This window comes from Coenobita brevimanus, chromosome 111 (assembly GCF_032717465.1).
Source record: "Coenobita brevimanus isolate Jiangsu-jjx chromosome 111, ASM3271746v2, whole genome shotgun sequence".
Taxonomy (NCBI): Eukaryota; Metazoa; Arthropoda; class Malacostraca; order Decapoda; family Coenobitidae; genus Coenobita; species Coenobita brevimanus.
In genome coordinates, this window is record NC_137064.1 from 34445691 (window position 1) to 34461595 (window position 15905).

Sequence of the window (15905 nt, forward strand, 5' to 3'; positions counted from 1 at the left end):
GCAGGGAGAAATAAGTGAGAAAGAAAGCTGGGAGTAATAAGTGAGAAACAAAGTAGGGAGAAATAAGTGAGAAACAAAGAAAGGAGAAATAAGTGAGAAAGAAGGCAGGGACAAATAAGTGAGAAAGACAACAGGGAGAAATAAATTACAAAAAAGCAGGGAGAAATAAGTGAGAAAGGGAGAAATAAGAGTGAGAGAAAATTAAAAATACGAATAAGAAAGAAAGGAAGGAAGAGAGACAGGAGCAAGATAGAGAAAGGGAAATATAGAAGCAATTAAGGGAGGAAGGGAGAGAAAGGGAGAAACAAGACTAAAGTAAAAAAGGGAGAGAATGGGAGAAGAGTAAGAAAGGGAGAAGTAGGAGTAACAGAGGGAGAAACAGGAGTAATAAAGGAAAGGGAGAAATGGTTAGAAAGGGAGAAATAGTAGTAGGAAAGGTAGAAACAGAAACAAGAAAAAAAAAGGGAGAAGTGGAAGTGAGAAAGGGAGAAATGGGAGTTAGGAAGGGAGAAACAGGAGTAAAATAAATGTAGACATGGGAGAAGAAAGGGAGAAATATGTAAATGAATATAAGAAATGTGACCAAGAAGGGAGAAAAGATAAAGTGGAGTAAGAAAGGGAGAAAAAGAGAAGAGAGAAAGGGAGAAGCAGGAGTAAGAAAGGGAGAAACAGTAAGGGAGGAATAAAAAGGGAGAAATATTAAAAAGGGTCATGTAGTGAGAAAGGGAGAAATAGTAAGAAAGGGAGAAAGTTAGAGAGAAATATTAAGGAAGGGAGAAGTAGCAAAAAAGGAAAAATAGTAACAACAGGGAGATATAAAAAGGTGGAGAAAACAGCAAAGGGAGAAAGAGTAAGAAAGAGAAAAACAGGTAGAAAGGGAGAAACAGTAAGAAAGAAAAGAAGAAAGGGAGAAATACTAAGAGAAGCAAAATGGGAGAAATAGTAACAAAAGGGAGATATATAAGATGGAGAAAACAGCAAAGGGAGAAAGAATAAGAGAATAATAGACAGAAAGGGAGAAACAGTAAGAAAGAAATAAGAAAGGGAGAAATACTAAGAAAGGGAGAAACAGCAGTATGGGGAGAAAGAAAGAAAGGAAGAAATAAGAACGGGGGAAATATTTAAAAAGGGAGAAATAGTAAGAAAGGGAGAAGCAGTATGAAAGGGAGAAGCAGAAAATAGGGAGAAATGGTAATGGAGAAATAGTAAGAAAGGAAGATACAGAAAGAAAGGGAGAAATAGCAGGAGAGAAATAGTAGGAATGGGTGAAATAGTAAGAAAGGGTGAAATAGTAAGAAAGGGAGAAATAGTAAGAAAGGGAGAATCAGAAGTATGAAAGGGAGAAATGGTAAGAAAGGGAAAATAGTAAGAAAGGGAGAAATAGAGAGAGAAATAGTGAGAAAGTGAGGAACATTAAGAAAAAACAGTAGGAAAGGGAGAAATAGCAAGAAAGGGAGAAAAAATGAGAATAGGAGAAACAGTAAGAAAGGGAGAAAAAGTTAGAAAGGGAGAAACAGTAAAAAGGGAGAAATAGTAAGAATGGGAGAAACAGCAAAGGGAGAAAAGTAAAGAGGGAGAAATAATATGAAGAAACAAGGGAGAAGTAGGAGTAAGAAAATAAAGGGAGAAAGATATAACAGTACGAAAGGGAGAAACAGGAGTAAGAAAGGGAGCAAGAGGTGTAGGTGAGTAAGAAATGGATAAATAGGATGAAGTAAAGGAGAAAGGGAGAGATACGAGTAAGGAAGACAGGAAGAATAACGGTAAGAATGTAAAAATGGGAGAAGAAAGGGAGAACAGAAAAAAGGCTGAAGGGATAGATAGGAGTGAGAAAATGAGAAAAGGGAGTAAGAAAGGGAGAAAGGAAAGTAGGAAAAGGAGAAAAAGGAGTAAGAGAGAGAAAAAGGCAGAGAGGCGAGAAAGGGAGAGATGAGAGTAAGACAGGGAGAAATTGAAGTATAAGGGAGATTAAGAAGTGAAAACGTATGAGAGGTAGAAACAGAAGTAATAAAGGGAGAAAGAGGAATAAGGAGGAAAGACAGGAATACGAATGATACAGAAAGGGAGAAACAGGAGTAAGAAAGAAAGGGAGGAAATGGGAATTAGAAAGGGAGAAACAGGGAGAGGAAAGAGAAATAGGAATAAAAAGGGAGAAATGGGAATAAGAAAAGGGAGAAATAGGAATAAGAAAGGGAGAAACAGGAATAGGAAAGGGAGAAATAGGAATAAGAAAGGGAGAAACAGGAATAGGAAAGGGAGAAATAGGAATAAGAATGGGAGAAATAGAAGTAAGAAAGGGAAAAAGATGTAGGAAAGAAAAACCGGAAGAAGGAAGTAAGAGAGAAATAGGAATAAGAAAGGGAGAAATAGGAAGAAGGGAGAAACAGAAATAAGAAAGGGAGACATGAGAATAAAAAAAGAGGAGAAATAGGAATAAAAAGGATAAATAGGAGTAAAAAAAGGGAGAAATAGGTATGAAAAAGTGAGAAATAGGAATAAAAAAGGTAGAAATAGGAATAAAAAAGGGAGAAATAAGAATAAAAAAGGAAGAAATAGGTTAAAGGGAGACATAGGGATAAAAAGGGGAGAAATAGGACTAAAGGGAGCATGAAAGGTAGAGAAACGGAGAAATGAGTGAGAAAGGGAGAAGATATAAACATAAGAAAGTGACAGAATTAACAGAAAGGGAGAAAAACAGTGAAGAGGATAGAAAGGGAGAAACAGGAGAAAGAAAGGAAAGGGGGAGTGAGAAATACGACTCACAGAGAGAAATGTATAAGCAAAATTAATCAGAAATAGAAGAAATAAGAGGAAGAATGTGAGAAATAGGGAAAGAAAGTGAGAAAGAGGAAAAGAAATTGAGAAAGACGAAAAGAAAGTGATAGACGAGAAAAGTGAGGAAGAGGAAAAGAAAGTGAGAAAGAGGCAAAGAAAGTGAGAGGAAAGGAGTGAGAAAGAGGGAATGAAAGTGAGAAAAAGGAAAAGAAAGTGTGAAAGAGGAAAACAGTGGGAAAGAGAGAAAGAGGAAAAGAAAGTGAGAAAGAGGAAATGAGAGAAAGAGGCAAAGAAAGTGAAAAAGAGGAAAAGAAAGTGAGAAAGAGGTAAAGAAAGTGAGAAAGAGGTAAAGAAAGTGAGAAAGAGGTAAAGAAAGTGAGCAAAAGGAAAAGAAAGTGTGAATGGAAAACAAAGTGAGAAAGAGGTAAAGAAAGCGAGAAAAAGGAAAAGAAAGTGAGAAAGAGGTAAAGAAAGTGAGAAAGAGTGAATGAAATTGAGAAAAAGGAAAAGAAAGTGTGAAAGGAAAATAGAGTGAGAAAGAGGTAAAGAAAGTGAGAAAGAGGTAAAGAAAGTGAGAAAGAGGTAGAGTAATTGAGAATCGGGAATAAGTGAGACAAGAAAAGGAAAAAAATACCAGAAAAATAATAGGAATAAAGAAAGACAGGAAAAGTAAGAAAAAAAATAGAGAAAAAAGTAAATAGAGAAAGGGAGAGTAAATAACAGGGAGAACAGAAAGAGGAAGATAAAAAAGAGGAAGTGAAAGATTTGAAGAAGTGAGAGGCGAAGAAGATAAAGAAAAGGGAAAAGAAAGTGAGAAAGAGCAATAACAAAATGAGGAAGAGGACGAACAATTGAGAACATGAGAATAAAGTGAGAGAGAGAGAGAGAGAGAGAGAGAGAGAGAGAGAGAGAGAGAGAGAGACAGACAGACAGACAGACAGACGACAGACAGACAGATAGAGATGTAAGAAAGTAAGGGAGAAATATGAATATGAAAGAGAGGATGAAGAAAGGAGAAACGGAAGTAAGAAATTAAGAAAGGAAGAGATGGAAGTGAATGAGAAAGGGAGAAATAGAAGTAAGGGAGAAAGAGGAATCAGAAAGGGAGAAACAGGGGTAAAAATGTCAGGGAGAAATAGGAACAAGGAATGGAAAAATAAGAATAAGAAGTGGAGAAATAGGAGTAAGAAGTGGAGAAATAGGAGTAAGAAGTGGAGAAATAGGAGTAAGAAAAGGAGAAATAGGAGCGAAAAATGAGAATCATAAGTAAGGGAGAAACAGAAGTGAGAAAGGGAGAAAAGGGGGTATGGAAGGGAGAAATATGGGTACGAAAGGGAAAAATACGGGCAAGAATGGGAGAAACAGAAGTGAGAAAGGGAGAAATAGGAGTAAGAAAGGGAGAAATAGGAGTAAGAAAGGGAGAAACTGAAGTGAGAAAGGGAGAAATGGATGTAACGAAGGGTGAAATAGGAATGAGAAAGGGAAAAGTTGGGGTAAGGAAAGGAGAAACAGGAGTGAGAAAGGGAGAAACAGGAGTAAGAAAGGGAGAAGTCAGAATAAGAAAGGGAGAAACAGAGGTACAAACGTCAGAGAGGGGGGGAAATGAATCAGGAAGGGAGAAACAGGAGTAAACAATGGGGAAATAGGAGTAAGAAATGGAGAAATCAGAGTAAGAAAGGGAGAAATAGGAATGAGAAAGGGAGAAAGAGGACGAAGGTGAGAAATAGTGAAAAAGGGAGAAACGAAGAAATAGGAGTAAGAAAGGTTGACAATGAATTATTAAGGAGAGAAACAGAGAAACGAAGCAGGAAAGGGAGAAATGAGAGTAACAAAGGAGTAAATGGAGAGATACGAGGAAAAGGGAGAAAGGGAGAGAAAAGAGGAAGAAAGTAAGGTAGAAAGGAAAAGGAGAAAGACAGAATGGGAGAAATAGGAGTAAGATAGTAAGAAAGCGAGAAATAGGAGTAAGAAAGGGAAAAGTAGGAGTAAAAAAGGGAGAAACAGGGGTATGGAAGGGAGAAGGGAGAAGCAGTAGTAAGAAGGGAAGAAACAGTAACAAGAAAGGAAAAAACTAGGAGTAAGAAAGGGAGAATTAGGAGTAAGAAAGAGAGAAATAAGAGTAAGAAAGGGAGAAATAGGAGTAAGAAAGGGAGGAATGGGAATAAGAATGGGAGAAATAAGAGTAAGAAAGGAAGAAGTAGGAGTAAGAGAGAGAGAATTAGGAGTAAGAAAGAGAGAAAAAAGAGAAAGAAAGGGAGGAATGGGAGTAAGAAAGGGAGAAATAGGAGTAAGAATGGGAGAAATAGGAGAAAGAATGGGAGAAATAGGAGTAAGAATGGGAGAAATAGTAGTAAGAAAGGAAGAAGTGGGAGTAAGGGAGAAATGGGAGTAGGAAAGAGAGAAATAATAAGTAGGAGTAAGAAAGGGAGAAATAGGAGTAAGAAAGGAAGAAGTAGGAGTAAGAAAGGGAGAAATGGGAGTAGGAAAGTGAGAAATAAGAGTAAGAAAGGAAGAAATAGGAGTAAGAAAGAGAGAAATAAGAGTAAGAATGGGAGAAATGGGGGTAAGAAAGAGAGAAATAGTAAGAATGGGAGAAATAGGAGTAAGAAAGGGAGAAATGGGAGTAAGAAAGAGAGAAATAAGAGTAAGAAAGGGAGAAATAGGAGTAAGAAAGGGAGAAATGGGAGCAAGAAAGAGAGAAATAGGAGTAAGAATGGGAGAAATAGGAGTAAGAATGGGAGAATTAGGAGTAAGAAAGGGAGAAATGGGAGTAAGAAAGAGAGAAATAAGAGTAAGAAAGGAAGAAGTAGAAGTAGGAAAGGGAGAAATGGGAGTAAGAATGGGAGAAATAGGAGTAAGAATGGGAGAATTAGGAGTAAGAAAGGGAGAAATGGGAGCAAGAAAGAGAGAAATAGGAGTAAGAATATGAGAAATAGGAGTAAGAATGGGAGAAATAGGAGCAAAAGGAAGAAGTACGAGTAAGAAAGGGAGAAATGGGAGTAAGAAAGGGAGAAATGGGAGTAAGAAAGGGAGAAATGGGAGTAAGAACGGGAGAAATGGGAGTAAGAAAGGGAGAAATGGGAGTAAGAAAGGGAGAAATGGGAGTAAGAATGGGAGAAATAAGAGTAAGAAGTGGAGACACTGGAGTATGAAACAAAAACAGGAGTTTGAAAGAATGAGAAATAGAGAAACAAAATCGGAAAGGGAGAAATAATAGTGAGAAAGGGAGAAAGGGAGAAATAAGAGTACGAAAGGGAGAAAGAGATAAGAGGGAGAAAGAGAGAAACAGGAACAGGTAAGGGAGAAATATGAGTATGAAACAAAAATGAATGAAAGAAAAGGGAGAAGTAGAAGTAAGAAAGTGAGAAAGAAAAATATGGAAGTAAGAAAGTGCGAAATGGACGAATTGTATTTAAAAAGGGAGAAAAGGGAGTAAGAAAAGGAAAAAGGGTAGAAATACAGCTAAAAAAAGGGAGAAGGAGAGTGAAATAAGGGAGAAATATGAGTATGAAGGCAAGAATGATAAATATGAGTTTTTAAAAAAAATGACAAAGGGAGAAATGTAAGAGACGAAAATTGAGAAATAGGAGTACCAAAGGAAGAAAGGGAGAAAAGGAGGTAAGAAAAGAGAAAGATAGGGAGACAGAGAAATAAGAAAGAAATGGAAATAAGAAAGAAAGAAAGGTAGATGGGGTGAGAAAAGTAAAAGGGAGAAATGGAGGTAAGAAAAGGAGAAAGATAGATAGATAGAGAGAGAGAGAGAGAGAGAGAGAGAGAGAGAGAGAGATAAGAGAAGGAAATGGAAATAAGAAAGAAAGGTAGATAGGGAGAAAGAGAAATAAGAGGGAGAAATGGAGGTAAGAAAAGAAGAAAGGTAGATAGGGAGTAAGAAATAAAAGGGAGACATGGAGGTAAGAAAAGAAGGTAGATAGGGAGAGAGAATTAAAAGGGAGAATTGAAGGTAAGAAAAGAAGGTAGCTAGGGAGAAAGAGAAATAAAGGGGAGAATTGGAGGTAAGAAAAGAAGGTAGATAGGGGGAAAGGGAAATTAAAGGGAGAATTGGAGGTAACAAAAGAAGAAAGGTAGATAGGGAGAAAGAAATAAAGGGAGAAGTGGAAGTAAGAAAAAGAGAAAGGTAGATAGGGAGAAAGAGAAAGAAAAGGGAGAGAGAGAGTAAAAGGGAGAATTGGAGGTACGAAAAGTAGGTAAATAGGGAGAAAGAAATAAAATGGAGAAATGGAGGTAAGAAGAAAAAAGTAGATAGGAAGAAAGAGAAATAAAAGGGAGACATGGAGGTAAGAAAAGGAGGAAGGTAGATAGGGAGAAAGATAAATAAAAGGGAGACATGGAGGTAAGAAAAGGAGGAAGATAGATAGGGAGAAAGAGAAATAAAAGGGAGAAATGGAAATATAAGGAGAGAAAGACAGATAGGGAGAAAGAGAAATAAAAGGGAGAAATGGAAATATAAGGAGAGAAAGACAGATAGGGAGAAAGAGAAATAAAAGGGAGAAATAGAGGTAAGAAAAGAAGAAAATGGTAAATAGGGAGAAAGAGGAATAATAAAAAGGGAAAGTGAGAAAATGATAGAAAGGAAGAAACAGGAGTAAGAGAAAGAAAAAAAGCGAAATCAGAAATATAAACAGTACAAAACAAGGGATAAGCAGGTGAAGGGACAAGTAGAAAGTGAGGAGGAAGAAGAGAAAGTGAGAAAGTGGAAGAGAAAGTGAGAAATGAAGAACAGAAAGTGAGAAAGAGGAAGAGAAAGTGAGAAATGAAGAACAGAAAGTGAGAAAGTGGAAGAGAAACTGAGCGTGGAGAAAGTGAGAAAGGAGTAACAAAGTGAGAAAGAAGAAAAGAAAGTGGGAAAGTGAAGAAGTTGATAGTGGATGAGAAACTGAGAAAGAAGAAAAGAAAGTGAAAAACTGGAAAAGCAAATGAGAAAGGAAGAAAAAGTGAGAAGCTGGAAGAGAAAGAAAGAAGAACAGACTGTGAGAAAGTTGAAGAGAAAGTAGGAAACAAGAGTGTGAGAAAGTTGAGGAGAAAGTGAGAAACAAGAAAAGAAAGTGAGAAAGTGGAGGAGAAACTGAGAGAGGAAGAAAAACTGAGAAAGTTGAAGACAAAGTGAGAAGAAAAGAAAGTGAGAAAATGGAAGAGAAACTGAGAAAGTGGAAGGAAAACTGAGAAAGCTGAAGAGAAAGTGACAAGAAAAGAGCGAGAAAGTAAAGTGAGAAATTGGAAGAGAAACTGAGAAAGTTAAAGAGAAAATGCGAAAGAAGAAAAAGAAGGTGAGAAAGTGGAAGAGAAACTGGGAGGGCGGAAGAGAAAGTGAGAAAGGAGAAAAGAAAGCGAGAAAGTGGTGAAGTAAGAAAGTGGAAAAGTAAGTGTGAAAAAGGAAGAGATAGTGAGAAAGTGGAAGAAAAAGTGAGAAAGATGACTAAAAGAAAATGGTGAGAGAAAGATGACAACTCTGAAATAAAAATAACAAAAGCCGAGAAAGGAAAATTAAATAAATAAAAACAGTAGTAAATAAGGAGAAAAAAGAAGTGACAAAATAGGGAGAGTAAACTGAGGAAGATATAAGAAAAAGAATAACAGATGAGGAGGAAATGGAAAAGAAAAATGAGAGAGAGAGAGAGAGAGAGAGAGAGAGAGAGAGAGAGAGAGAGAGAGAGAGAGAGAGAGAGAGAGAGAGAGAGAGAGAGAGAAGGGGAGGGGAGGGAATAAGAAAATGACAAACTCGAAGTGAAAATAAGAGAACAAAGCAGTAAAGAGGAGGCGAGAGACAAATAGGGAATAAATAAAGAGAGAAAGGAAGGTAGAAGAAGAGGAGGAAGTGGGAATGAGAAAGAACAAAGGAGAAAAGAAATGAGAAACGGGAAGAAACTGAGAAAAAGAAAAAAAAAATCATGATGGATAATAAACTGGAGTAATCAGTAAAAATTAGAGAGAAGGGAGATGAAAAAAGAGTAAATACGAAATAGGGATAAAGTGAGAAATTGGAAGAACAAAGTAAAAAGAGCGGGAACAAGTGAGGCATGGGAACACGAAAATAAGAAATTGGGAGAAAAGACAGCGCGTAAAAAAGAGTAAAATTGGAGTTTAACAAATAATAGGAAGAATAATAAGCTTTGCGAATGATAAAAAAGTACATTCGGAAATATTATAAGGTGACAGAAGGCAGTAGGAAGTGAAAGAATGATCATTATAGTCTAAGCGGGACATATCAGAAGCAGAATAAATGAGAATAAATAATAATAAACTACATAGGGAGAAATAGTAATCAAATCATAGGCGGAATTGGCGTAGATTTTATCGTGCGTAGAATTAGTCGAATTAATCGTAATTAGTACGAAAATACATCGCACAATTAGTCGTAGAATAAATTACACAGGAATTGGTGGAAGAATAAATTGTACAGGAAAAACCAGAATAAATCACACATGCAGAATTATTCGTAAAGCAGAATTAATCGTAAAGCATATCATACATGCACAAAAAGTCGTATATTAAATCGCAGAGGAGGAAATTAGAGACAGAATGAGTCACTGGGTAAATCAGAATGAGTCATAGAAAATATCTGAGAAAGGTCTTAAATCAGGCAGAATGAGTCATCGAAAAAAAGGAAAATCAAATAATAAACTGAATGAGTCGGTAATAACGAAAAATACGTCACAAAATAAATCGAGACAGAATGAGTGCTAGAATGAGGAAGAATATCATAGAATAAATCAGTCATAAAATAAATCAGAGAAAGAATAACTTATAAATCAGAGGCCGAATAATTTGCAGAACAAATCATGCAGGCCGAATTAATGGCAACATAAATCATACAGGCAGAACTGTCGTAAAATACAACATACTCGTGCATGCAGAATCAGTCGTAGAAGAAACTGTACAGGCAGGAGTCGTACAATAGTCGTAGAAAAAATCGTACCGGCAGTTGTAGCTCGTAAATCATACAGGCAGAAATTGTAGAAAAAAAAATCATACGTGCAAAATTAATCTTAGAAAAAATCGTGCAGGCAGAAAGTCCTAAAAAAAAATAATACATGCAGAACCAGTTGTAGGAAAAAAAAATCCTACAAGCAGAGTAAGTAGTAGAAAAAAATCAATCATGCAGAATTAGTCGAAAAAAAAAAAAAATACTGGCAGAAACAGTAGTAGGAAAAAAATCATACTAGCAGGAAGAAGTAGAAGAAATCATACAAGCATAAATAGTCGCAGAAAAAATCGTACATGCAGACATACTGTACAGGAGTCGTAGAAAAAATCATGCGTGCTCACAGTCGTAGAAAAAAATCATACAGGCAGAAATATTTACAGGAAAAAATCATATAGGCAGAAATAGTCATAGGAAAAAATTATATAGGCGGAAATAGTTACAGGTTAGAAATCATACAGGGAGAAAAAAAGCATAGGAAAAATTCGTACAGGCAGAAATAGTCGTAGGAAAAAATCATACAGGCAGAAAGAGTCATAGGAAAAATCACACAGGTAGAAACTGCCGTAGGAAAAACTTATACAGGCGGAAATAGTCGTAGGAAAGAATCATAAAGGCAGAAACAGTCGTAGGAAAAAAATCATCCATGCAGAATTAGTCATAGAATAAACCATACACAAATCATCCAAGTAGAAATAGTCATGGAAAAAAATCATATACCCAGAATTAGTCGCAGAAAATATCATCCAAGCAGAATTAGTCGTTAAAAAAAATCGCACCGGCAGTCGTAAATAAAACATCCACGCAGAATTAGTCGTAGAAGTCGTAGAAAAAAAATTATACGTGAAGAATTTAGTCGCAGGGAAATATATCAAACTGGCAGAAATCATCGTTGTCGGAAATACAGTATAAATCATAAGGACAAAATTAGCGGTAGAAGAAGTCGTAAAACAAGTCGCAGAGACAAAAATAATTGTAGAATATATGGCAGAATATATCGTAAAAGTAGAATAAACAGTACAGTAGGCCATAAGAGTCATGAAAATAAATATATATGCTATGATGCAGAAGGTATCGTAAAATAAATCGTAGAGGTAGAAGAAGTAATATGTCACAGAAAAACTCGAAATACAGTGAATTAGGGAGAAAAATTTTAAATATAATAATCGTAGTAGCAGAATATACTAAAATGGCACAATAAGTAGAAAAATAAATTGTACATAAAGAAGATAGAAAAGAAGATAGAAGAGATACAAGTTAAAGGATACAAGAGAAGATCAAAGAGATACAAGAAAGGATAGAAGAGATACAAGAGACGATAGAAGAGATACGAGAGAACATTGAAGAGATACGAGAGAAGACAGAAGAGATAGGAAAGAGATAGAGGAGATATGAGAAGACAGAAGAGATAGGAGAAGAGATAGAGGAGACAGAAGAGATAGGAGAAGAGATAGAGGAGACAGAAGAGATAGGAGAAGAGATAGAGGAGATATGAGAGAAGATAGAAGAGCTATGAGAGAAGACAGAAATTACGGAAGAGATATGGGGACAGATAAGAAAAAAGCTAGAAGACAGAAGATATACGAGAAGACAGAAGATATACGAGAAAACAGAAGATACGAGATACGAGAGAAGATAGAAGATAGAGATGCGAGAGAAGATAGATGAGATGATAGAAGATGTGCGAGAAAAGATAAAAGAGATACGAGAAAAGATAGAAAAGGTACGAGAAAAGATGGAAAAGGTACGAGAAAAGATGGAAAAGGTACGAGAAAAGATGGAAAAGGTACGAGAAAAGATGGAAAAAGTACGAGAAAAGATGGAAAAGGTACGAGAAAAGATGAGAGACGCGAGAAGAAAAAATAAACACTAGAGGTAGAGGAAGACAAAGAACACGTAAGAAAGGGCAGAAGAAAAGAAATATTAAATAAGGAAGAAGAAAAGACAGAAAAAAAGGAGATAGAGGGAAGAGGACAGAAGATGAAAGAACATAAAGAAGAAATAAATAAAAAAAAAGAGAAGAGAACAAAAAGAAAGAAAACAAGGTAAAAAAAAGATAAAAGGCAGACGCAGAACGTAAGCGTAGAAAAGAAAGTAGAAATAGGAAGCACAGAAAGTATGTGAAAGGTAAGAGGCAGAAGAGGTGGAAGGAAGAAAACGATAGATGTACAGGGAGAGCAGAAGGTAGAAAATGAAGGTAGAAAGTAGAGGGGAAAATGAAAGCAAAAAGAAAGTAAACAAATAGAAAATACAAGGTAGAAGGTAGAAAAGCTAGGTAGAAAATTGTCGACGGGAGAAAGAAGGTACAGGTGCGTAGAGAGAAGGTGTAAGGTAGATGGCAATAGGCAGGGAGAAGATAGGTAGAAAATGGATAGGTAGAAAACAAGGTAGGTACAGGGTGGAAGGCAGAAGAAAGGTAAAAGGTAGAAGGCAGACAGTAAGTAAAATGTAAAGGTAGGTTAAAGGTGGTAGAAAATAGAGGGTAGAAGATAGGGAGAAAGTAGGTAGAAGGTAGATGGAAGGTGGAAGGTAAAAGTAGCAGGAAAGGTAGAAGGCAGGTAGAAGGCAGGCAGAAGGTAGGTAGAAGGTAGGCAGAAGGCAGACAGACGGTAGGTAGAAGGTAGAAGAAAGTAGGTATGCAGAATGTAAAAAGTTAACTGTAGGCAGGCAGAGGGTAAAACGTAAGTAGAAGGCAGGAGGTAGGTAGATGGTAGGTAGAAAACAGAAGATAGGAAGAAGGTAGATCGTAAGAGGTGAGTAGAAGACAGAAGGTAGGTAAAAGGTAGAGGTAGGTAGTAAACAAGGCATGCAGAAGGTAGGCAGAAGGTAGGAGGTAGGTAGAAGGTAGGTAAAAGGTAGAAAGTAGGTAGAAAACAGGAAGGTAGAATGTATGAGAGAGAAGGTAGGTAGGTATGTAGATGGTAGGGAAAAGGTAGAAGATAGCTAGGAAGTAAGAAGGTAGGAAGTACAAGGTAGATCAAAAGCTGACGGTAGGTAGAATGTAGAAGACAGAAGGTAGTCAAAGGTAGAAGATAGGTAGAAGGCAGAAGTTAAGTATAAGGAAGAAAGCAGGTAGAAGGTAGACAGAAGGCAGAAGGTAAGTATAAGGAAGAAGGTAGGTAGAATGTAGAAGGCAGGTAGAAGGCAGAAGTTAAGTATAAGGTAGAAGGCAGGTAGAAGGTAGAAGGTAGACAGAAGGTAGGTATAAGGAAGAAGGTAAGTAGACGGTAGAAGGTAGGTAGAAGGTAAGTATAAGAAAGAAGGTAGATAGAAGGTAGAAGGTAAGTATAAGGTAGAAGGTAGTAGAAGGTAGAAGGTAGGTAGAAGGTAGTAGAAGGTAGCAGAAGGTAGAAGGCAGGTAGAAGGTAAGTATAAGGTAGAAGGTAGTAGAAGGTAGAAGGTAGGCAGAAGGCAGGGTATGTATAAGGTAGAGGTATGTAGAAGGCAGAAGGTAGGTAGAAGGCAGAAGGCAGGTAGAAGGTAGGTAGAAGGCAGATGGTAAGTATAAGGAAGAAGATAGGTAGAAGGTGGTAGAAGGTAGGTAGAAGGTAGTAGAAGGTAGGTAGAAGGTAGAAGGCAGAAGGTAAGTATAAGGTGGAAGGTAAGTATAAGGAAGAAGGTAGTAGGTAGAAGGCAGAAGGTAAGTATAAGGTAGAAGGTATGTATAAGGAAGAAGGTAGGTAGAAGGCAGAAGGTAAGTATAAGGCAGAAGGTAGGTAGAAGGTAGTAGAAGGCAGAATGTAGGTACAAGGTAGGCAGAGGGCAAAAGGTAAGTAGAAGGCAAAAGGTAGGCAGAAGACAAAAGGTATGTAGAAGGTAGGTAGAAGGTAAAAGGTAGGTAGAAGGTAAAAGGTAGGTAGAAGGTAAAAGGTAGGCAGAAGGTAAAAGGTAGGTAGAAGGTAAAAAGTAGGCAGAAGGTAAAAGGTAGGTAGAAGGTAAAAGGTAGACAGAAGGCAAAAGGTAGGTAGAAGGCAAGAGGTAGGCAGAAGGTAGGTAGAAGGCAGATGATAGGCAGAAGGTAGGTAGAAGACAGAAGATAGGCATAGGGCAAAAGGTAGGTAGAAGGTAGGCAGAAGGTAAGGTGGAGGGCAGAAGGTAAAAAATATGTAAAAGATATGTAGAAGACAGAAGATAGGCAAAAGGTAGGCAGAAGGTAGGTAGAAAGTTGAAGGCATGCAGAAGGTTGAAGGTAAGTAGAGGACATGGTAGGCAGAAGGTAGAAGGTAAGTACATAGAAGGAAGCAGCTATGTAGAAGACAGAAGGCAGGTGCTAAGGTAAGTATAAGGAAGGAGGTAGATGGTGTGCAGAAGGTGAAGGACAGGCAGAAGGTAGGTAGATGGATGGCAAGGTAGAAGGTAAGCAGAAGGTAGGTAGAAGATAGGCAAGGTAGACAAGGTAGAAGGAAGGTAAATAGGCAGACGGTAGAAGGAAGAAGGTAGGAAGGTAGGAGGCAGAAGACAGGAAAAGGAAGAAGACAGAAGACAGGCAGAAGGAAGAACGTACGTAGAAAGCAGGTAGAAGGTAAAAGTAGAAGATGGTAGAGGATTAAAAAAAAAAAAAACGTAGGAGACGGAGGGAAGTTGGTAATCGAAGGCAACTGAAGAGAGAAGATGGAAGAAAGTAGATGGAGGAAGCAGAAGCTACGGCATAAAAGATAGGAGGAAGCTGTAGAAGAAAGAAGAAAAAGGCAGAAAAAGATACAGAAGGTAGAAGGGAAAGGTAAAAGAAGGTAGAAGCTGAAAAATAAATGCAGTAATAAGCACGAAAAATAAATGCAAAAATAAGTACAAAAAAAAAAAAAAAAGATAAACAAGAATAATAACAGTGTTCATGCGACGCTTTCATACATCTAGTGTCTAATCACAGTGAAAGGTGTCAGGCAGAGCAAACTAAAGGTTGGTGTAGCAGAGAAACAGGTAAAAGCAATACAACGGCTTCACAGTACATCCTCTCCACACCGATAACATTACCTCGAAACAAGCATCATAGTCTGGCGTTAACCTCTTATAAGAATTAAGTATTGAAGACGAAAAGGGCAATTTCAAGCCAAGTTAGAATAAAAATGGCACAGGTCTTACGGTTAGAAGAAAAGTAGACGGCTACCAGCAGGGACAGTCACATGTCGCACCTCCGCGTGGGAAGCAAGCCTCTCATGATGTGGGGACGTGGAAGGGAAGGTATTCATCCGCATGTCGAGATGCCTATGTATACTTTTACCCGAAACATTTATTACAATCTTCTAGGACTATTTACCGCGCTTTAGCAATGTTTTAGCAATTATTAACTTACTATTTGCCAATTTCTGTTGATTTTGGTTTGTAATGTCCTTTAACACCTTTTTGAGAGAAAATGTAGCTGACCCCTGATACCTCTGGCAACTCTAAAACACGGGTGTGTGTCTGCTCACCAGGGAAGCGCGTTGGATGTCGGAGTATAGTTTAGTCCAGCTGATCACATAACCATCAGTGTTTCACATTTATTCGTGATGACACAGCCATCACTATTTCACGCTTATTCTTTATATTTAACTATATGGGGGAAAGGGAATTAGGGAAGCTGATGACCCCTAACCCATACCCCACACCAACACAATTATTAGACAGGGGAGCATCCGGGACTGTGTTGATGAACCTGCTCGAGTACGTTGCTAGTTCATACTTTAATCTCTACCTTTACATCTGCTGTGTGTGTATTGCAGTGGAACGTACGAGGAAATAAAATGATTCCTGACTAGACACTTGCACGTCATAGGGAACTGACTTAGATCTTTTATGAATACGACCTCTGGATGCTGCTTCGCTCCCAGACAAGTCTCGGATTCAAAGGTTCGAACTTGTGGGTACCGTGTATATGGCTGCCTCCCCGTCTGAACTTTCTGTGCGAGCATTGTTTCCCAAATATTATGATATTCCTGTTCCCGTGTGTTACTGAAATGAGTGAGCGCAATTTAAACTATCATCACTTGAGCCGTTCACCTCACTGGGATATATTAATTCTATGTTGTACAGAAAGGGGTAGATATTACTGAGAGAGAGAGAGAGAGAGAGAGAGAGAGAGAGAGAGAGAGAGAGAGAGAGAAGGGGGGGGGGCGGGAAGGAGAGACGGTGGTTAGCAAGAGGTGTGTCGAGGCAGCAAAATAGGTGGCCAAGGTGGTTCATGAAGTAACTTGTTAGAACAGGGTCGTATGAC